This window comes from Pan paniscus, chromosome 5 (assembly GCF_029289425.2).
Source record: "Pan paniscus chromosome 5, NHGRI_mPanPan1-v2.0_pri, whole genome shotgun sequence".
NCBI lineage: Eukaryota > Metazoa > Chordata > Mammalia > Primates > Hominidae > Pan > Pan paniscus.
The window spans coordinates 151,102,259-151,124,953 of NC_073254.2; the positions used below are offsets into that span (position 1 = coordinate 151,102,259).

Consider the following 22,695-nt stretch of genomic DNA (forward strand, 5'->3'; position numbering starts at 1 on the left):
ATATCCTTGATGAATATTGATGCAAAAATTCTCAACAAAATACTGGCAAACCTAATCCAGCAGCACATCAAAAAGTTTTTCCACCAAGACAAAGTAGTCTTTATCTATGAGATGCAAGGTTGGGTCAACATAAACAAATTGATAAATAGGATTCATCACATAAACAGAACTAAAGACAAAACCCACATAATTGTCTCAATAGATGCAGAAAATACTTTTGATAAAATTTAACACCACTTCATGTTAAAAACTCTCAATAAACTAGGTATCAAAAGGATGTACCTCAAATTAATAAGTGCCCACAGCCAACATCATACTGAATGGGCAAAAGCTAGAAGCATTTTCCTTGAAAACCAGCACAGGACAGTCAAGCAAAAGAAAGAAAGAAATAGTATCCAAATAGGAAGAGAGGAAGTCAAACTATTCCTGTTTTCAGACATGATCCTATAGTCAGAAAACCCCATAGTCTTGGTCCAAAAGCTCCGTAAGCTGACAAACAACTTCAACAAAATTTCAGGATACTAAATCAGTGTGCAAAAATTACTAGCCCTCCTATACACAGTCAAGCTGAGAGCCAAATTGGAATGAAATCCCATTCAAAATTGCCACGCACTCAAAATAAAATACCTAGGAATACAGCTAACCAGGGAGGTGAAAGATCTCTACAACAAGAACTACAAAACACTGCTCAAAGAAATCAGAGATGGCACAAACAAATGGAAAAACATTCCATGCTCATGGATAGGATGGATCAATGTGGTTAAAATGGCCATTCTGCCCAAAGCAATTCATAGATTCAGTGCTATTCCTATTAAACTATCAATGACATTTTTTCACAGAAGTAGAAAAAACTGTTTTAAAATTCATATGGAACCAAAAAAAGAGCCCAAATAGCCAAGGCAATCCTAAGTAAAAAGAACAAAGCTGGAGACATCACACTACCCAGCTTCAAACTATACTACAGGTCTACAGTAATCAAAACAGCATGGTACTGGTACAAAAACATAGACCAATGGAACAGGATAGAGAACCCAGAACTAAGGCTGCACACCTATAACTAGCTGATCTTTGACAAACCTGACAAAAACACACAATGAGGAAAGGATTCTCTATTCAATAAATGGTACTGTGATAACTGGCCAGACATATGCAGAAGAGTGAAACTGGATCCCTTCCTTACACCATATACAAAAATTAACACAAGATGGATTAAAGACTGAAATGTAAAACCCCAAATTAAAAACCCTGGAAGACAATCTGGGCCATACCATTGTGGACATAGGAACAGGCAAATATTTGATGATGAAGATGCCAAAAGCAATTGCAACAAAAGCAAAAATTAACAAATGGGAGCTAATTAAACTAAAGAACTTATGCACAGCAAAATAAACTATCAACAGAGTGAACAGACAGCCTACAGAATGGGAGAAAAAATTTGCAAACTACACATCTGGCATAGGTCTAATGTCTAGCATCCATAAAGAACTTAAATTTACAAGAAAAAAACCAACCCCATGAAAAAGTGGGCAAAGGGCATGAACACTTTTCAAAAGAAGACATACATGAGGCCAACAGTCATATGAAAAAAAGCTTAGCATCACTGATCATTAGAGGAATGCAAATCAAAACCACAATGAGATACCGTCTTACACTAGTCAGAATGGCTACTATAAAACACCAAAAAATAACAGACACTTGTGAGGTTGTGGAGATAAAGGAATGCTTATACACTGTTGGTAGGAGTGTAAATTAGTTCAACCACTGTGGAAGACAGTGTGGTGATTTCTCAAAGTCCTAAAAACAGGAATATCATTCAACCAGCAATCCCATTACTGAGTATATACCCAAAGAAATATAAATCATTCTATTATAAACAAACATGCATGCATATGTTCATTGCAGCACTATTCACAATAGCAAAGACATAGAATCAACCTAAATGCCCATCAATAGTAGACTGGATAAAGAAAATTTGGTACATATACACCACGGAATACTATGCAGCCATAAAAAGAATGATATGTTCTTTGCAGAAATATGCATGGAGCTAGAGGCCATTATCCTTAGCAAACTAACACAGGAAGAGAAAACCGAATACTGCATGTTCTCACTTATAAGTGGGAGTTAAATGGTGAGAATACATGGGCACATAGATGGAAACAACACACACTGAGGCCTATTGGAGGGTGGAGTGTGGGAGAAGGGAGAGTATCAGGAAAAATAACTAATAGGTACCCATAGATTATGGGTTATGACATAATCTATACAACAAATCCCATGACACAACTTTCCTATATAACAAATTTGCACATGTAACTCTTAACTTAAAATAAAAGTTTTCTTTAAAAAGTGTGTTATTAAGTAGTACTGTTTAAAAGTATGGATTCTGATCAAATAGATCTGGGTTTAAACCTTGCTTCCTCCTCCTGCACCCTGCGTGACTGTAGGTGAATTACCTAACCTCTCTGAACTTCTGTTTTCTCATCTGTAATCATAAGCATTATTGATAGTATAGATTTCCATTGGAGATTGACACTGCAACACTTCAGTAAGACCCAGTCATCTCAACACTATTTTTTTGCTCATCCCTTGTTGTATCCATAGACATTAGCTTATTAACTTGACCTTCACATATTTCCAGATATATTTCCTTTCACCATCTCTACTGCTCTTATCTTGTTCTAAACAACCCTGATTTCTCACCTATTATTGCAATAACCTCCTAACTGGTTTCGATGTTTCTACTCTCACCCACATCCCCTTCAGACTTTTCTCAATACTGTATCCAGCATGAACTTTAAAATAAAAGTCAGATCATGTCAGATATCTGCTCAAATCCCTTGTAGCTTTCCATGTTACTTAGAGAAGAACCGAAGTCCTTGCAATTTTTTCATAGGGTTTGTCCACCTGCACTTCTCTGTCCTCATTCCCTAATGTACTTCCATTCTTTTATTGTACTCTATCCTCACTGGTCTTCTTGCTCTTCCTGGAACACACATTCACAACTACCTTAGGTAGATCCTTTGCACTTGCTGAATCCTCTGCCTGGAATGTTCTTCCCTCAGTTTCATGCAAGACTTTCTTCTCCTTCAGGTTTTTCTTTCTTTCTTTCTTTTTTTTTTTGACATGGAATCTTACTCTGTCACCCAGGCTGGAGTGCAGTGGCATGATCTCAGCTCATTGCAACCTCCATCTCCTGGGTTCCAGAGATTCTCCTGCCCCAGCCTCCTGAGTAGCTGGGATTACAGGTGCTCACCACCATGCCCAGCTAATTTTTATATTTTTAGTAGAGACAGGGTTTCACCATGTTGGCCAGGCTGGTGTTGAACTCCTGACCACAAGTGATCCTCCTGCTTCAGCCTCCCAAAGTGCTGGGATTACAGGTGTGAGCCACCGTGCCTGGCCTCCTTCAGGTCTTTATTAAAATGTTATCTCCTCAGAGAAGACTTCTCTCACCACCCTATCTAACATAGCGTAACCATTCTTCCTTACTCTGCCTTCTCTGCTTTATTATTTTTTCTCGGATGTTTCTTGGATATATCACTCTATATAGTTTAGTTGTTTACCTTTTTAACTGTCCCCACTAGAATAAGAGTCCTTAATACCTAGTTTGTAAAATAGTGCATAGGATATAGCAGTCATTTCATAAATAAATACATACATGTCAAACCAACAAATGAATGATTGGAGAGCCACAATGTAGCTCAACTGTGTATTTATCCATATGCCTATGGGACACATATTCTTTTTTCTTAATATTTCCTTTTCTATTTTTTTTTAAATTTTAAGCTCTGGGATACATGTGAAGAACGAACAGGTTTGTTACATAGGTATACCTGTGCCATGGTGGTTTGCTGCACCTTTTGACCTGTCCTCTTAGTTTCCTTCCCTCACCCCCCAACCCCTAACAGACCCTGGTGTGTATTATTCACCTACCTGTGTCCATGTTTTCTCATTGTTCAACTCCCACTTATGAGTGAGAACATGCAGTGTTTGGTTTTCTGTTCCTGTGTTAGTTTGCTGAGGATGATGGCTTCTAGCTTCATCCGTGTCCCTGCAAAGGACATGAACTCATCCTTTTTTATGGCTGCATAGTATTTCGTGGTGTATATGTGCCACATTTTCTTTATCCAGTCTATCATTGATGGGCAGTTGGGTTGGTTCCATGACTTTGCTATTGTAAATAGTGCTACAATAAACATATGTGTGCATGTGTCTTTATAGTAGAATGATTTATATTCCTTTTGGTATATAACCAGTAATGGGATTGCTGGGTCACATCATATTTCTGGTTCAAGATCCTTGAGGAATCACCATACTGTCTTCCATAATGGTTGAACTAATTTACATTCCCAATAGTGTAAAAGCGTTCCTATTTCAGCCTCCCTAGCATCTATTGTTTCTTGACTTTTTAATAATTGCCATTCTGACTGGCATGAGATGGTATCTCATTATGGTTTTCAGTAGCATTTCTCTAATGATCAGTGATGTTGAGCTTTTTTTCATATGTTTGTTGGCCACATAAATGTCTTCTTTTGAGAAGTGTTTGTTCATATCCTTTGCCCACTTTTTGATGTGGTTGTTTGCTTTTTTCTTGTAAATTTATTTAAGTTCCTTGTAAATTCTTGATATTAGACCTTTGTCAGATGGGTAGATTGCCAAAATTTTCTCCCATTCTGTAGGTTGCCTGTTCTCCCTGATGATAGTTTCTTTTGCTGTGCAGAAGCTCTTTAGTTTAACTAGACTCCATTTGTCCGTTTTTACTTTTGTTGCAATTGCTTTTGGCATTTTTATCATGAAGTCTTTGCCCATGCCTATGTCCTGAATGAAATTGCATAGGTTTTCTTCTAGGGGTTTTATGGTTTTGGGTTATACATTTAAGTCTTTAATCCATCCTCAGTTAATTTTTGTATAAGGTGTAAGGAACAGGTCCAGTTTTAGTTTTGTGTATATGGCTAGCCAGTTTTCCCAGGACTATTTATTGAATGGGAAATCCTTTTCCCATTGCTTGTTTTTGTCAGGTTTGTTGAAGATCAGATAGCTGTAGATGTGTGGTGTTATTTCTGAGGTCTCTGTTCTGCTCCATTTGTCTATATGTCTGTTTTGGTACCAGTACCATGCTGTTTTAGTTACTGTAGCCTGGTAGTATAGTTTGAAGTCAGGTAGTGTGATGCCTCTAGCTTTGTTCTTTTTGCTTAGGATTCTCTTGGCTATATGGGGTCTTCTTTGATTCCATATGAAATTTAAAGTTGTTTTTTCTAATTCTGTGAAGAATATCAAATATCTTGATGGGAATAGCACTGAATCTATAAATTACTTTGGGCAGTATGGCCATTTTCACAATATTGATTCTTCCTATCCATGAGGATGGAATGTTTTTCCATTTGCTTATGCTACAGGACATATTTTCTTAGGCAACATCGCTTCTTCGTGAAAATTGATTCTGATGTTCAACTATAGCCCATAGGAAAACACCTTCTCAAAATGTAGCCCTCTAACTATTGAAGATGCCCTAAGGAAGCAGGGAAGGAAAGGGAAGCTCCTAGAAGTCCTCAGTCAAATTAGAAGGCAGGGAGGAAAAGCAAGGTGCCAGTCTCTGACCACACACACACACACACACACACATATACACACAGTGAGGCTGCCATTGGTAGGCAAGGAACAAAAATTGGGTAAGATGGGATCCTCAACCACTTAGCACTTAGGGATAAGGAAATTCCTTTCTGAATGAAGACAGAGTATTAATCACAAAAGTCTCTTCACTTTGAGGCAAGTTGTCGTTATGTGAGAGATGTGAAAGGGAATTTCATCACAGGAGAGCTGAAGGACTCCAGGACATTCTGTAAATGTCTTTATAAACTTGAATGTTTTAGACAACTTCTGTCTCTTCTCTTTATTCATTCATTCAACTCTGAAATTTTTTTGTAACATAAAATCTCATCTGCAGGAGAGTTTAGTAAACATCTGGAGAAGAGCATCCCCATGTCCCTGAGAGTAAGAAGGGTACGAATTGTTGACATAAACGCCATCGTGTAATACCATTGAGTTGTAACTGAAAAGCTGTTTGCAAAGAAAACATTGAAATCATGAGTTACTTTTTTTCTCATTACATTCATTATAATTTCTGAGAATATGTTACCATGGAAAAAGACTTCATGTGAGAGAGAGGCAGAGAGAGAGAAATGAAGGTACAAGAAACAGATTAGGCTGGGTGCGGTGGCTCAAGCCTGTAATCCCAGCACTTTGGGAGGCTGAGGTGGGCGGATCACGAGGTCAAGAGATTGAGACCATCCTGGCTAACATGATGAAACCCCGACTCTACTAAAAATACAAAAATTTAGCCAGGCATGGTGGCGGGCGCCTGTAGTCCCAGCTACTTGGGAGGCTGAGGCAGGAGAATGGCGTGAACCCAGGAGGTGGAGCTTGCGCTGAGCAGAGATTGGGCCACCGCACTACAGTCTGGGAGACAGAGTGATACTCCATCTCAAAAAAAAAAAAAAAAAAAAAGAAACAGATTAATCACGTTAATAGCAAGCAAAGAAAGAGAGGCATTATCCAAATTTGAAAGGAGTAAAGTTTTGCATAAGTTGACAGTCAGACAGGAAAAAGGGAGCTGGTAACAGTTAATCTACAGGAAGGCCTTTTCACCTAGAATTATCTTAAAACATGCAGTCCTTACTGCCACTAAAAGACTAATTAAGTGATTTTCTTCAATCTGAACAAATCCTTTTTTATACTGCTCTTTATGGCAGACTATAGTGTGAGTCAGAAATTCCAAAAGCATGATAATCTCCATCCTTTACAGCACCCATCCCAACGTTATGTTAATCATTAGTTGATAATCTTTAAAGCTGAGGGCTACACACCCTCTACTATTGTATCTACAACTCTGGAGTTATGATACCAGATTAAGTTGATCAGATCATCATTACTTTTATTATTTTCAAACATTAATTTCAATGTCAAAAAATTTAGAAAAGTAAATTCCAAACCGAAAGCACTATTTTTTTCTCTTTTAAAGGGCTTAAACATACTTACTGATATTTAAATATTTATCACACTGAAAAATGTCCTGCAAGTACATCGTTTTATAGTGACTTCAGACTGATGATACATTCCAAAAACATTCATTAAATGAGGTTTCTCTTTCACTGTTACCAACTTACCTTTTACTCTCAGTGGTATGATAACCCTCAGAACTACAGAACAGCTTCAATCTTCATTCAGAACTATCATACCTGAAAAGAGGAGGTTTTGTTTTATTGTGGTAAAATATACATAAAATAAAATTTACCATTCTAACTGTACAATTCAGTGGCATTAAGTATTAGGTTGGTGCCAAGGTAATTGTGGATTTTGCCATTGAAAGTAATGTAATACTTTCTGCTATTTTTCTATCATCCCTAACAGAAACTCTGTACTCACTAAACACCAACTGTCCATTATCCCATCCACTCCCTGTTACCCACCAGCTCCTGGTAACCTCTAATCTACTTTCTGTTTCTATGAATTTGCCTATTCCGGGTACCTCATATAAGTGGAGTGGAATCATACAATATTTGTCCTTTTGTGTCTGGCTTATTTCACTCAGCACAATGTTTCAAGGTTGATGAATGCTGTAGATGTATCAGAATTTCCTTCTGTTTTAAGGTTGAGCAATATTCTATTGTATGTATGTACTACATTTTGGTTATCCTTTCATCCATCGATGGACGTTTGGATTTCTCCCACCTTCTGGTTACTATACAAAATGCTTCACTGAACATTGGTGTACAATGTTTTTCTTTTAATGTTATCATATTTACTTTCTCCTGAGTGATTGGAAGAACTTTTACAATTAACTGTTGCCTGGACTCTTGATAAATCCAGCCCCAAATTACTTGAGAGTATTTAGTAAGTCATTTTCAAAGGTCACTGTTTGTCAAGTAGGAAAACTCGCAGTGAGCAGTGAGCAGTTTGTATAGGCCCACACAGGGCAGTGACCTATATTCTGAGCCTGCACGTTAGAATTAAAACCTTCTGAGTCTTCAATCCCTGCACCAGAACAACTATATCAGACTTTGGATGTGGGATCAGACCTTGTTATTTTTCCAAACCTCCCCTGCTGATTCTGTTGTGCAGCCAGGATCTAGAACCTCTGACGTGGGCAAATGTGGTATCAATCATCAGAGCTGCAAGTAAAACCACTGAGGCCCTCAGAGAACTAAGAGGGAATCTTTTTTACAGCCTGTATTGTACATATAATATTAGCATGGCTAACCTATAATTGGCCATATGTTCAATAATTAATTGAACATATAATTGATAATTGGTAATATCACTGAGATTGTCCAAGGATATAACTAAAGGGATTCATTTCCCTGATTATGACTACCAACACCAAGATTGGATCAGAGCACTAAAGGATGCATAGTGGCTCCTGAGGCTGGATATTTGAGCCAGTAAAAACAAGAGAGTAATTCCCCACGGTAAAGGTGAATGTCGTACACTATGTTATGGGCTGAATGTTTGCGTCCTCTAGTATGGTGAAGCTTGAATCCCCAATGTCATAGTACTTGGAGATGGGGCCTTAGAGAGGTAATTAGAGTTAGATGAGTTTATGGGAGTTGGGCCCTGGTCCAGTGAGATGAATGGCCTTACTGGAAGAGACACCAGAGGACTTCCTCTCTTCTCAGTGTCTCTGAGGAAAGGCCATGTGAGGGCACAGCAACACTGCAGCTATCTACAAGCCAGAAAGAAGACCTTTACTAGGAACCAGCCCTACTGGACCTTGATCTACAACTTCTGCCTCCATAATGACAAGAATCTAAATTTCTGTTGTTTAAGCCACCTATGATCCTTTGTTACGGCAGTCTGAGCAGACTAAGACACTCTGGATACCTGTGATATAATAAGAAGTACATACTTAGTTTAGACCCCAGTTACTGGCACAGAATTGTGTGTGTGTGTGTGTGTGTGTGTGTGTGTGTGTGTGTGTGAGACAGGGTCTTACTCTGTAGCCCAGGCTGGAATGCAGTGATGCGATCACGGCTCACTGCAGTCTTCACCTCCTGGGCTCAAATGACCTTTCCGCCTCAGCCTCCTGAATAGCTGGGACCACAGGTGTGTGCCGCCATGCCCAGCTAATTTTTAAATTTTTTGTGGAGAACGGTTCTTGCTTTGCTGTCCAGACTGGCTTGAATCCCTGGGCTCAAGCAATCCTCCCACCTTGACCTACAAAAGTGCTAGGATTACAGACGTGAGCTACTGCACCCAGTCCTTGTTGGGCCCCTAGATAGCTTTAGGATGGGAGCTGGTTGCCAGAGGAATTAACCATGTGATTAAAGGGTTGGAAATTTCGGCCCCATTCCTAGATCTCTGAGGAGGGGAGAGGGGCTGGAGATTGAGTTCAATTACCAATGGCCAAAATTTAATCAATCATGCCTACATAATGGAACCTCCATAAAACCCCTAAACAATACGATTCAGACAGTTTCAGGGTTGTAGAACACATCTACATGCTGAGAGGGAGGCACACCCCAATTCCACGGGGACAGAAGTTCCTGTGCTCAGGACTCTTCAAGATCTCTCCCTGTGTATCTCCTCAGCTGCCTGTTCATTTCTCTCCTTTAGTAATTAGCAGTGATAACAAATAAAGTCTTTTCCCAAGTTTTATCAACCTTTCTAGCAAATTATAAAACCTGAGGAAGGGGTCATAGGAACCTGTGATTAATAGTCAGTTGGTCAGAAGTACTGATGGAAGCAAGATACTTGCAACTGGCATCTGAAACGAAGGCAGTTTTGTGGGAGTGAGTCTGCGGAATCTGACACGACTCCAGTTAGTTACTGTAGGAATTCAATTCAATTGTAGGATACCCACTTGGTATCTGGAAGGTTGGAGAACTGGTTGTTGGCATGAAAACAACCCACACATTTGGTGCCAAAAGTATTATGAGTAAAAACAGCTTGGAATATTAAACTGACCCTCAAAGGAAAAAAAAAAGCCAATAAAAGGATGCTATCTTGCCAGGACCTTCCAAGGAGCCTCAGAATTGTCTGTTAAGGGAAGGAAAAGGGGAACATTTGATCGACTCACTATCTCCTGTCCCAACCAGGCAAGGGGACTGTCCATGGGGCACTGATTCTCTCACACTTCCAGTGTGCATTCGCTTGAATGCCAGGTAGGTCTCTGCAGACATCCCACCTTATGCTATCCCAGGATAGGATAGTCCCAGGATAAAACATGAGAGTTAAACAGTTCAACTGGACCGAGCTTGATGGCTCACGCCTGTAATCCCAACACTTTGGGAGGTTGAGGTGGGAGGATCACTTGAGGCCAGGAGTTCAAGACCAAGCTAGGCAACATAGCGAGACCCTGTCTCTACAAAACAGCAACAACAACAACAAAAAAACAAACAAACAAACAAGAAAACCCAAAAACTAACTGGATGTGGTGGTGGTGCACGCTTGCAGTCTTAGCTACTCTGGAGGCTGAGGTGGGAGGATTGCTTAAGCCCAGGAGGCTGAGGTTGCAGACAGCCATGGTGGCACCATTGCCCTCCAGCCTGGGCAAGAGAGTGAGACCCTGTCTCAAAAATAAAAAGCAATAATAAATAAATAAATAAAACTGAGGAAAGTTGTTCTTGGGTGATAAGACATGAAGCTGTTTCCAACAGGAGTAATAACTAAACTAAAGACAGGCAAAAGGATGTGAGGCCAGGCACAGGAGATGGTCAACGTGGGGAGCTTCTAGAGACTCCAATCAGGTCTGTGAGTTCCAGTCCCCACTCCTAGCTCTAGTCACAGTCTTCACTTGAACACCCTACCTCCATTCTAAACCTTGATGGCTAGAGTTTGATTTTATTAAGAGAGCTTATCAAGAGGTTTCTTGTAATATACCATTTCTCCTTTGTCTACCATACTTTCTGCAAGTAACACATAGTTTTGGAAATTCAGGTCAGTTATTTAAAAAACAAAAATAGTAGCTAAGTACAGAGGGTTGTGTGGGAAGCACTTCAACTTCCAGACAACATAAGGCTAAGCGCTGTGACACATTTGAAAATAAGTCCTTATTTTTTATCTTTTAGAATGCAGTCATTTGGAGTCCTTCTCTACCAATGGCTGAAATTACTCATCTAAGGAGAGCCAAATCTGCTCCATCCAGAAATGAAACCCACATAACACTTTATCATCTTTCAGACTCTTGACATTAACATATTTTAAATATTTACCTTTTAGTTTTATATTTATTTTGACATTTTATTATATTGCCTGCATGTCCTTTCTGTTCATCTACAACTATATTTTCTTTTTTCCTTAGATCAGGGATTAGCAAATGATGATCCACTGCCTTGTTTTTGTATGATTTGCAAGATGAGAATGGTTTTTACATTTTAAGTGGTTTCTAGAATGTCAAAAAAGTAATATTTTGTGTTACATGAAAACTATGTGAAATTCAAATTTAAGCCCATCAGTAAAGTTTCATGGGAACATGGCCATGTTCATTCATTCACATACTTTGTACAGTTGCTTTTGCACTGCAAGGGAGATTTAAGTCATTGCAACAAAGACCATATGGCCCTAAAATCCTAAAATGTTCACAATCTGGCACTTCACAGAAAAGTCTGCTGACCCCTGCCCTAAATGACAAAAGGATGCTTGTTTAGTTTCCTTCATGTATTATCTAGCCTTAGGGTTCCAGGCACTTGAAACTGCTTTCTAATGAAGATAATAATTCATATGTGTCACTAGAACTGGTTTTGACAAGGCCACTCAAAATCTATTAGATAGGAAATGGTTTTACTAAAGTTGTTTTATAATCTACAAATCAAGTACATAGTGTATGTAAAATAAATGTTTATCAGATAAATTAATGAGTGAATAACTCTGGCAAATCTGGTAGTGTGTGACCTCAGCAAGAAGCCAAGGAAAAGCATACTTGTTTCTGCCTCACATTTGCACAGAGCTTGATGACACATACTTCAAAAAGCATATTCTTATCTGAGATTACAAAGTCTTTCACAATGACTGTATAGGAGATAAAGTGGAGGGAAAAACACCCTCTTCCTAGAGGGAGTATCATAGAATAACAGAACTGGAAGGGAAACATTTCATGCAGCTGCTGACTTTAAGCAGGACTACGCTGGAATCATTCCCAAAAGATAAGTTTGCTCTTTAATACTAATAATTAGGCCAGGTGCAGTGGCTCATGCCTGTAATCCCAGCACTTTGGGAGGCTGAGGTGGGTGGATCATCTGAGGTCAGGGGTTCAAGACCAGCCTGGCCAACATGGTAAAGCCCCCGTTCTACTAAAAATACAAAAATTAGCTGGGCGTGGTGGTATGCACCTGTAGTCCCAGCTACTTGGGAGGCTGAGGCAGGAGAATAGCTTGAACCCCAGGAGGTGGAGGTTGCAGTGAGCCGAGATCATGACACTGCACTCCAGCCTGGGTGACAGAGTGAGACTCCACCACAAAAAACAAAACAAAACAAAACAAACAAACAAAAACTTAATAATTATCCAGAGACACAACTTCCTGGGCTTAGATATTTCAGAATATCACAACTAAACTCTTAAAAATTTCTGAAGGCTGGACACCATGGCTCACACCTATAATCCCAGCACTTTGGGAGGCTGAGGCAGGCAGATTGCCTGAGCTCAGGAGTTCAAAACCAGCCTGGGCAACATGGCGTAACCTCGTCTCTACAAAAAATGGAAACATTTGCTGGGCTTGGTGATGCGTGCCTGCAGTCCCAGCTACTTGGGAGGCTGAGGCAGGAGAATCGCTAGAACCCATGCAGTGTAGGCTGCAGTGAGTCATGTTTGCACCACTGCAATCCAGCCTGGGTGACAGTGTGTATTAGTTTGTTTTCATGCTGCTGATAAAGACATACCTGAAACTGGGAACAGAAAGAGGTTTAATTGGACTTACAGTTCCACATGACTGGGGAGGCCTCAGAATCATGGTGAGAGGTGAAAGGCACTTCTTACATTGGCAACAAGAGAAAAATGAGGAAGAAGCAAAAGCAGAAACCCCTGATAAGCCCATCAGATCTCATGAGACTTATTCACTATCACAAGAATAGCACAGGAAAAAATCAGCCCCCATGATTCAATTACCTCCCACTAAGTCCCTCCCACAACGTGTCGGAATTCTGGGAGATACAACTCGAATTGAGATTTCCGTGGGGACACAGCCAAACCATATCAGAGCGAGACCCCATCTCAAAAGAAAGAAAGAAAGAAAGAAAAAAGAAAGAAAGAAAGAAAAAAGTTCTTCTTGCTCTTCAGCTTAATTCTTCATGCAGTAGTATAAGCATACTATTAAAACCATTCATTCAATAACTTTATACACAGCATTTGCCTTCAAGTTTGACAGTTACGTCTCCTTTCTCCTAGTCATCTTATTCTCAGTTTGAGGGGTAGTGTTTGACATGTTTTTGTATGTTTAAAAGTTACCACCATCACTACTATCCCCAGTACTCACTAGAATGGGAATTAATACATTGTGATAGTAAGAATATTGGACTTTGTTTAATCCATTTAGGCTGCTATAACTAAATACAATAAATTGACCTATTTATAACTGAGTACATAACTGGGTACTGTAAATAACAGTTTTTTTTTCTTCTCACAGTCTAGAGGTAGGGAAGTCCAAGATCAAGGTGCTGGCAGATTCAGTGGGTGTCTGGTGAGAGCCTGCTTTCTCATAGATGGCACCTAATCACCTCTCAAAGACACCAACTCTTAATACTATCACATTGGACATCAGGTTTCAACACATGAATTTTTGGGAGACACAAACATTCAGACCATATTAGACTTGGGGTCTGATGTGGTTTGGCTCTGTGTCCCCACTCAAATCTCATCTCGAATGGTAATCCCTACATGTGGAGGGAGGTGTACCTGGTGGGAGGTGTTTGGATCACGGGAGCAGTTTCCCCCATGCTGTTCTCAAGATAGCGAAGGAGTTATCACGAGATCTGATGGTTTTAAAGGTGACAGTTTTTCCTGCACTCACTCTCCTGCTGCCTTCTGAAGAAGGTGCCTGCTTCCCCTTCTGCCATGATCATAAGTTTCCTGAGGCTTCTCCAGCCATGGGGAACTGTGAGTCAATGAAACTTCTTTCTTTGTAAGTTACCCAGTCTCAGATATTATTTTTATACAAGTGTGAGAACGGACTAATACAGAGTCTAAAAGTCAGGATAAAAGTTCTGGCTTGAGATGGTGCCTGCCATCTAATGGATGCTTGGTGAGTATTAGTAACTTTTGGTCTTGTTTTCTGTGAACCTGGATGATTTACTGACTATTTCTGAACTTCATCTATGACATGTGAGAAGAAAATACTTTCTGAGTTGATATGGATATCAAATGATGTTTCTGAAAATGCTCACTAACCTAGGAAGCATTATATAATTTCAAATTATTGTGACAAAATAAGAATTCAAAAATACAAGAAAAGTGTCTGCAAATGGCAATATAAATTAAAAGGTCAGTCAATTAACTTTGGCCCCTGTCCTCTCCCTGCCCACCACTAGATTTAAGAGAGAGGATCCTTACTCTTGACTCAATAAACACAGAGCTTGGGGTCTATGCTGGAGGCCAGCCTCTTTCATTCAGGTCAATATGTAACTTCAGCAGGAACCAGGAACCCCTAGTTAATTCCAAATGAGGATTCTGACTGAGCTGGAAAGTGCACTGGAGCTTTTTAAAACAGGTGCCCCAAAATTTTATTTTTCTAAAAATGTGCTTCATTAGAAGTAATGATTTATTATGTCAATCATATATTACAAATTACTTTGCCCAATGATATAAGCAAAACACATAGATTTTTCTAAACAGGCTTATTTGATCAGAGGTTAAGAGAACAGCCCAGCTCTGGCTGTTTTATACTAGAATTTAAAGACCTAGGGGGAAAACCCACTTAAATAGGTATTAATTATTGCAAATCTCTGAAAAAAAAAGTACTTGGTTTTAACCATTATTAATACATTTTAGCACATGTTTTTCATAAAGGGGCCATGGTTTTGTTTTAGATTTAAATTTAAGACTTTGTTTTATTTCTGTTTATCTTGAGTTTGAGGGCAATATTTTGGCTGGTCTGTAAAGGTTTTTGTCCCAACTACTCAATATGCTATGGTAGGGTGAAAGCAGCCACGAACAATATGTAAATGAATGGGCATGGCTGTGTTCCAAAGAAACTTTACTTACAAAACAAATGCCCAGTCTGCAGACACTAGTCTTCTGACTCCCATTCTATACCAATAAGTAAAGATCACAGGAGCCCCTTACATTTACACAGAAGTGTAAGCAGTACACAATAGTCCTGTCTCAGAGCTATGCCAAGTCTCTAGCTCTCAGTCTTAATCTAGCCCTTAGGAACTTTGATAGTCTTGTCATCCTGTAGGGCTTCACACTGGCCCACTACGTTAGTGACATAATGATGACTGGACCAAGTGAGAGGAATTCACATTCTTTATATTTCTTAAGATGTGTGATAGAAGGTGGAAAATAATCTCCCAACAAACTTCAGGGCCCGCCAACTTGGTAAACTGCTAGGAATCTAATGGTTCGAGACATGTCAAGAAGTTATCTCAGGGAAAAACTAAATTTCTGCAACTTGCATCCCCTATCAATAAGAACAACCCCAAACTCATGCTATATACAGTCTCAAAAAATTACCTGACTACCCTTGAGGGTAATAAGTCATATATGATTTGTTGGTACTCAGCACTATTTCTATTTCCTTTGATACTCACCCCTTCATGTCAGGGGCTGATGAATGAGAACTGTCTTTTCATAGTCCCTGTAAACCAAATACAGTTTAGATTCTGCCCATGAGGTGTACTTGTGCTTAAATTACAAGGCAGAAGACAGAATCCAATCCTCTTTCTTCAATTGTGTTGGTTGACATGTGGACTTAAGAAGATGTAACTATTTTTTTTGGCGGGGGGGACAGGGTCTCACTCCATTACCCAGACTGGAGTGCAGTGGGACCACCATAGCTCACTGTGGACTCGACCTCCTAACCTCAAGCAATCCTACCACCTCAAGCCTCCCAAATTGCTGGGATTACAGATGTGAGCCATTGTACCCCGCCCGAAGTTGTGACTTTTGCAGCAACTTCTATATTCCCCTGTATCGTTCACCCCAGGACTTCAGGGCAATCATGACTATTGATTTCAGTCTCTTACATCTTCCTGACTTCTGCATGAAAGCAAGAAGTTTCAGATTCTTTGGACTGTGAATGTGAAAGCTGGTGGCAGCTCCCCCGACTTTCATTCCTTATGCCCTTGCAAAAATTTATAAGTACAGTACCTATACCTAATTCTCTGTAAATTAAAGCCTTTTATCTTTAAATATTTAAATTGACTTCCATTTTTCCGGCTGAGACTTGACTGCTTGCAAGAATGAGAAAATTCATTTTTGCATTTTTTATAATATTTAATATTTCTTGATGAAATGCAATAGGATAAATGACTACATATTTTTAATACCATATTCTAATCATTTTATTTATCATAAAGCCCTTCATGACATCATTATATTTCTTATAATGGCACAGATCATTCCTGTTTGTGTCTAAACCTCAAGCAAACTAGTCTTCCTAAAGGATTAGTACACAGTATTAGCACTCACTACCATCTGGCTGTCTGTTACAAAGATATAAACAAGATATTAGTTGAGATAAACAATTCTTGTTGTTTTAATATCATACACAATTTGATTCTATGTCCTGGGGCCACTTGGGCATCATCTTTCGGTAAATAACCTCAGGAGTTTAGACAATAGTAAAATGTTGTAAAATAATTAGAAAGTGATATGTTTGCATATTTATTACATTTTTAAAATTAACAGCTTATGGAGATACAATTCACATACCACACAGATCATCCATTTAAAGTATACAATTCAACAGTTTTTAGAATATTTATAGAGTTTTGCAGCCATCACCACAATCTAATTTCAGAACATTTTCATCATTCCAAAGATAAAACCCCATAACCCTTAGCAGTCACACCCCTCTCCCAGCCCTAGGCAAACACCTATCTACTTTCTGTCCCTATGGATTTGCTATACTGGACATTTCTAATTTCCCCACACCCTTGCCAGCATTTTTTATTGTCTGTCTTTTAAAATTATAGCCAACCTAGTGCCTGTGAAGTGGTATCTCATTACAGCTTTGATTTGCAGTTCCCCAAAAACTAATGATGCTGAGCATCTTTTCTCGTGCTTATTGGTCATTTGTATATCTTCTTTGGTGAAATGCCTATTCAAATCCTTTATCTTTTTTTTTTCTTTTGGAATTGTTTGCTTGTTTGTTTTGAGACCGAGTCTCACTCTGTCACCCATGCTAGAGTGCAGAGGTATGATCTTGACTCACTGCAACCTCTGCCACTCGGGGTTCAAGTGATTCTCCTGCCTCAACCCCCTGAGTACCTGGGACTACAAGTGCATGCCATCATGTTGAGCTAATTTTTGTATTTTTAGTAGAGACGGGGTTTCACCATGCAGGTTGGTCTCGAACTTCTGATGTCAGGTTATCTGCCTGCCTCAGCCTCCCAAAATTTTGGGACTACAAGCATGAGCCACTGTACCCAAAATCCTTTATCTGTTTTTTAATCGGATTTTGTATTATTATTGAATTATAGGAGTTTTTTATATATATCCTGGATATACGTTTCTATCAGATATAAAAGGGGACTTCAAAAAGTTCGTGGAGCCGGGCACAGTGGCTCACGCCTGTAATCCCAGCACTTTGGGAGGCCGAGGCGGGCAGATCACAAGGTCAGGAGATCGAGACCATCTTGGCTAACATGGTGAAACTCCATCTCTACTGAAAATACAAAAATTTGCCGGGCGTGGTGGTGAGTGCCTGTAGTCCCAGCTACTCGGGAGGCTGAGGCAGAATGGTGTGAACCCGGGAGGTGGAGCTTGCAGTGAGCTGAGATCGCGCCACTGCACTCCAGCTTGGGTGACAAAGCAAGGCTCCGTCTCAAAAAAAATAAAAATAAAAAGTTCGTGGAAAAATGGAATTAAAAGATACAAATGATAAATATAAACATTATTTCTCAACATCAGCTCCATCAAAGTCAAGACACTTTTGGAAGCCAAAACACCAGCCACTTATTTAGTCCATCTCTAAATAATTGAGGTTCCTGAGAATTTAACTATGTCAATGTAGTTTTTCTTACATTATTAACTGAAGAAAAATGGATGCCTTTTAAAGGCTTTTTTGTTTTGCTTTGTTTAGTTATAGAGACAGGGTCTCATGCTGTTACCCAGGCTGGAGTGCAGTGGTACAATCTTAGCTCTCTGTAATCTCAACCTCCTGGGCTCCAGCAATCCTCTTACCTCAGCCTCCAGAGTAGCTGGGACTATAGGTGTGTGCTACAACACCTAGCTAATTTTAATTTTTTTTTTTTGAGACGGAGTCTCACTCTGTTGCTCAGGCTAGAGTGCAGTGGTGTGATCTGGGCTCACTGCAACCTCTGCCTCCCGGGTTCAAGGAATTCTCCTGCCTCAGCCTCCTGAGTAGCTGGGATTACAGGTCGCTGACACCACTCCCAGCTAAATTTTTTTTTGTATTTTTAGTAGAGACGGGGTTTCACCATGTTGGCCAGGCTGGTCTTGAACTCCTGACCTCAAGTGATCCGCTCATCTTGGCCTCCTAAAGTGCTGGGATTATAGGTGTAAGCCACTGAACTCAAACAAGTTTTATCTGTAAAATTTAGACTGGGTAAAAACAGCATAAAGACGTACAACTAATAAAAGCCAGTAGGAGATTGTCTGGGTGTGGTGGCTTACGCCTGTAATCCCAGCACTTTGGGAGGCTGAGACAGGTGGATCACTTAAGGTCAGGGGTTCGAGACCAGCCTGGACAATATGGTGAAACCCCATCTCTCCTAAAAACACAAAAAACAAAAAAAATAGCCAGGTGTGGTGGCAGGCACCTGTAATCCCAGCTACTCAGGGGGCTGAGGCAGGAGAATCGCTTGAACCCAGGAGGCAGAGATTGCAGTGAGCCAAGATTGCGCCACTGCACTCCAGCCTGGGTGACAGAGGGAGGCTCCGTCTCAAAAAAAAAAGAAAAAAAAAAGAAAAAATTGTTTTTGTAGCAATGGGTTCTCACTATGTTGCCCAAGTTGGTCTCAAGCTCCTGGCCTCAAACAATGCTTCCACTCGGGCTTCCAAAGCACTTTGATTATAGGCATGAGCCACCGAGCCCTCAACTTTAATTTTTCAATCAGGAGCATGTAAGCTGAACCAATTGAGATGCCTATGGTATTGATATTGTTTCTGCTGTTATTTGTCAATCCTCTTCAGATAGGGCAAGAGCAAGATTAATTTTTTTCCTTGAAAATTGATGTGATGGTCTCCCACTGTAGGCTTTTTCTTTAAAATTGTCTCATCCCTTCTTAAACCAAGTTATCCATTTGTAAACTGCTGATTTCTTTGGGAAATTGTTCTCGTTAACTTTTCATAAATCATTAATGATTTCACCATTCTCTCACCAAAATTTCACCATAAATTTGATGTTTATTCTTGCTTCAATTTTAGCAGAAGTCATATTGCTCTGATAGAAGCTCTTTTCAAACTGATGTCTTAGCCTTCTTAGTGTCCCAATGTAGATCCTCTTCAGATATTTTATAACAAGTTAGTATGAGTTTATTTTGGTGCAAAAACAACTTGAAATCCATGCATAATTTTTTCATAATATGCATTTTCCATGAACTTTTTGAAGGCCCTTGTATGATTTGCAAATATTTTCTCCCATTATATCGGCTGTACTTTCACTTTCTTGAGATTGTCCTTTGAAGCATGAAACTTTTAAATTTTGATTTATGTATTTATTTTAGTTTTAGTTATATTTTTTTGAGATGGAGTTTCGCTTTTGTTGCCTAGGCTGGAGTACAATGGCGCAATCTCGGCTCACTGCAATCTCCACCTCCTGGGTTCAGGTGATTCTCCTGCTTCAGCCTCCTGAGTAGCTGGGATTACAGGCATGCGCCACCATACCCAGCTAATTTTTGTATTTTTAGTAGAGGTGGGGTTTCTCCATGTTGGTCAGGCTGGTCTCGAACTCCCGACCTCAAGTAATCTGCCCACCTCAGCCTCCCAAAGTGCTGGGATTACAGGCATGAGCCATTGCGCCCGACCTATTTAATTTTTCTTTTGTGGTTCGCACTTTTGATGTCATGTCATATTTAAAAAATCATTGCCTAATCCAAAGCAGAGAGATTAACTCCTATGTTTTCTTCTAAGAGTTTTATAGTTACCATTGTTTTAAATATAATTTATTTAATTATGTCTCCCTAATTTAATTTTTAATAATAGCTGGACTTAATAACCAGCACTCAAGATTCCTGAAAGTTTAAAAGTTGACTCTTGCAATCTGGTATAAGCCAGCTCTAGCACACCACTGAAGGTGTATTGTGCTGGGTGGGCCTGGAAGAAAGACAAACTAAACCTCTGACACTGGGACTGATAGGGATGAGGAAGAAGCTGCTAGTCACTCACCCATGAAGGTAGAGTTGCCCAGTGGAATCTAATCCTGATCTGAAAACTGATCTTCCTAAAAGAAACTAAAAAACGAATCTAAGGCTAATCCCATGTGGAATCTTAGGTGTGTTTCCAGAAACTGTAGTTAAGATACACCAATTTGAATGGGATTCCTGAGGACTAACTCAGAAGACATGCTGAGGTATTGAGGTAGTGGTGGTGGCAGCATTAGATTAATACACTGTAGAACTCCCCAAGAATTTAGGTCACAGGGAACTAGATTCTAGCATCAGAGAAAGAGCACTGGTAGGAAATTAATGTGGTACCATGCCCAAAGTCATTAGATTGAGCTTAGAGCAAGGTCTTGTACTCTGTCACTGTAGAGATCACCAGTTTTTGCAGAGTATGAAAGCAAAGCCACACGATACTAACTACTCTGGAATAGACCCACGTACTGATGCGGAACACTGAAACTTCAAGGAGACACCAAGAATACCAGAAGGCAGATTCAGCAGGAACGGTTTGAAGGATATCTAGTTCTGATGGAATAGCATTTGAGATACTCTGAATGGCCCCACTCCCAATACCTTCTCTCCTACTGGCCGCCTGAAAAAACCTCCAAGAACTGAATATACTGTATAAATAATACATTAAATGCTTTTATATAGCAGGCAAAACTGTAAGGAATCTATGGAAACAACAACAAAGAAAAAAAGAAAAGAAAAGACTCCTGAAAGGTAAATGATTTCTGAGGCATGTTTTCACCCTAAGGGTCAACCTAAGGGACCTTGAATTTACATTTTGAGAAATGGTATGCAGAAGATAACAGATCGGCCTATGGTGAGGAATCTAATAGGTGATCCCTGCATAGAGCTAAGTTTCTAATGGCAACACTCTCAGTATACAGGTGAGCAAGAAATATGTCTATCTAAAGAAGAAGACATTGAAAACTTGCCTCTCTCAACTTTTGCCCTGGGAGAACAGGAAAAAAAATTCTCTGAGAATTCATAAACTCAACCAAGCGCTTATGTGGGTCTAAAGCCAGATTCAAGCTAGTGATGCATAGTGCTGCAAAATTTAGCAAATAAAAATAGAGCATCCGTAGTTAAACTTGAATTCAGATAAACAATGAATACTTTTTAGTATAAGTATGTCCCAAATATTGCACAAAAAATAATTTCTTGTTTATTTGAAATGTAAACATAACTGGATGCCCTGTATTCTATTTGGCAACCCTACCAATGTAGTATGAAACACCAAGTAAGGAATTTAAGTTGTTCCAGGTTAATAGTGCCCCCTGGTGACACAAATAAAATGATATTCTTTTTGGAGGAATGCAACTTCAAACCAGGCTTCAAAGAATTTCCTCAGATAAAGGTTGAATACAAGCTCACAATGAAAAAAAAAATCACAAAACATATAAGAAATAAAGGTAATGTAAGTATGAACCAGAAAGAAAGCCAGAAAGGTTATTATAATAAAATATGCAAAGATTTCAGATATTAGAATGATCAAATATAGACTAGAAAATAATGTGGTTAGTATGTTTAAAGAAGTAAAAACCTGCAAACAGGAACAATAGCCTAGAAAAAAATTCAAGTAGATTTGAAAAAGAACCAAATGGATGGCCTAGGAATGAAAAATATAATACCTAAAGTTCAAAATTCAAAAGCTGGAGAAATAGCATATTAGACAAAGCTGAAGAAAGGATTAGTGAACTGGAAGAAACATTTAATGGGCTTGTTTAAAATTATGCTCAGAGAAACAAAGAGATGGAAAATACAGTAGTCCTCCTTTATCTGAGGGGAATATGTTCTAAGACCCCCCAGTGGAAGCCTGAAACTGCAAATAGTACTAAATCTTACATATATAGGACTGTTTTTTCCTATACTTATGTACCTATGATAAAGTTTAATTTATAAATTGGGCACAGTAAGAGATTAACACCAATAACTAAAAATAAAACAGAACAATTATAACAATATACTATAATAAAAATTATGTGAATGTGGTCTTTCCCTCTCTTTCAAAATATCTTTTTTTTCTTGGTTTTTGAGACAGAATCTCACTCTGTTGCCCAGGCTGGAGTGCAGTGGCACAATCTGGGCTCACTGCAACTTCTGCCTCTAGGATTCAAGTGATTCTCATGCCTCAGCCGCCCAAGTAGCTGGGATTATAGGCATGTGCCACCACACCCAGCTAATTTTTGTCTT

The 22,695-nt window shown here is 39.3% G+C and overlaps 1 long non-coding RNA gene across 1 annotated transcript in view; it reads right to left on the minus strand.

Annotated features, from left to right (window-relative positions):
• Window positions 1-130: 130 nt before the first annotated feature.
• LOC117980704 (uncharacterized) overlaps window positions 131-22,695 on the minus strand; it is a 37,934-nt gene continuing 15,369 nt past the window's right edge. The window contains exons 3-4 of the long non-coding RNA XR_008625776.2: window positions 7,167-7,238; window positions 131-6,060 (exon numbers count right to left, since the gene is read on the minus strand). This is a non-coding gene — a long non-coding RNA (uncharacterized LOC117980704). The remainder of the gene's footprint in view (window positions 6,061-7,166; window positions 7,239-22,695) is intronic.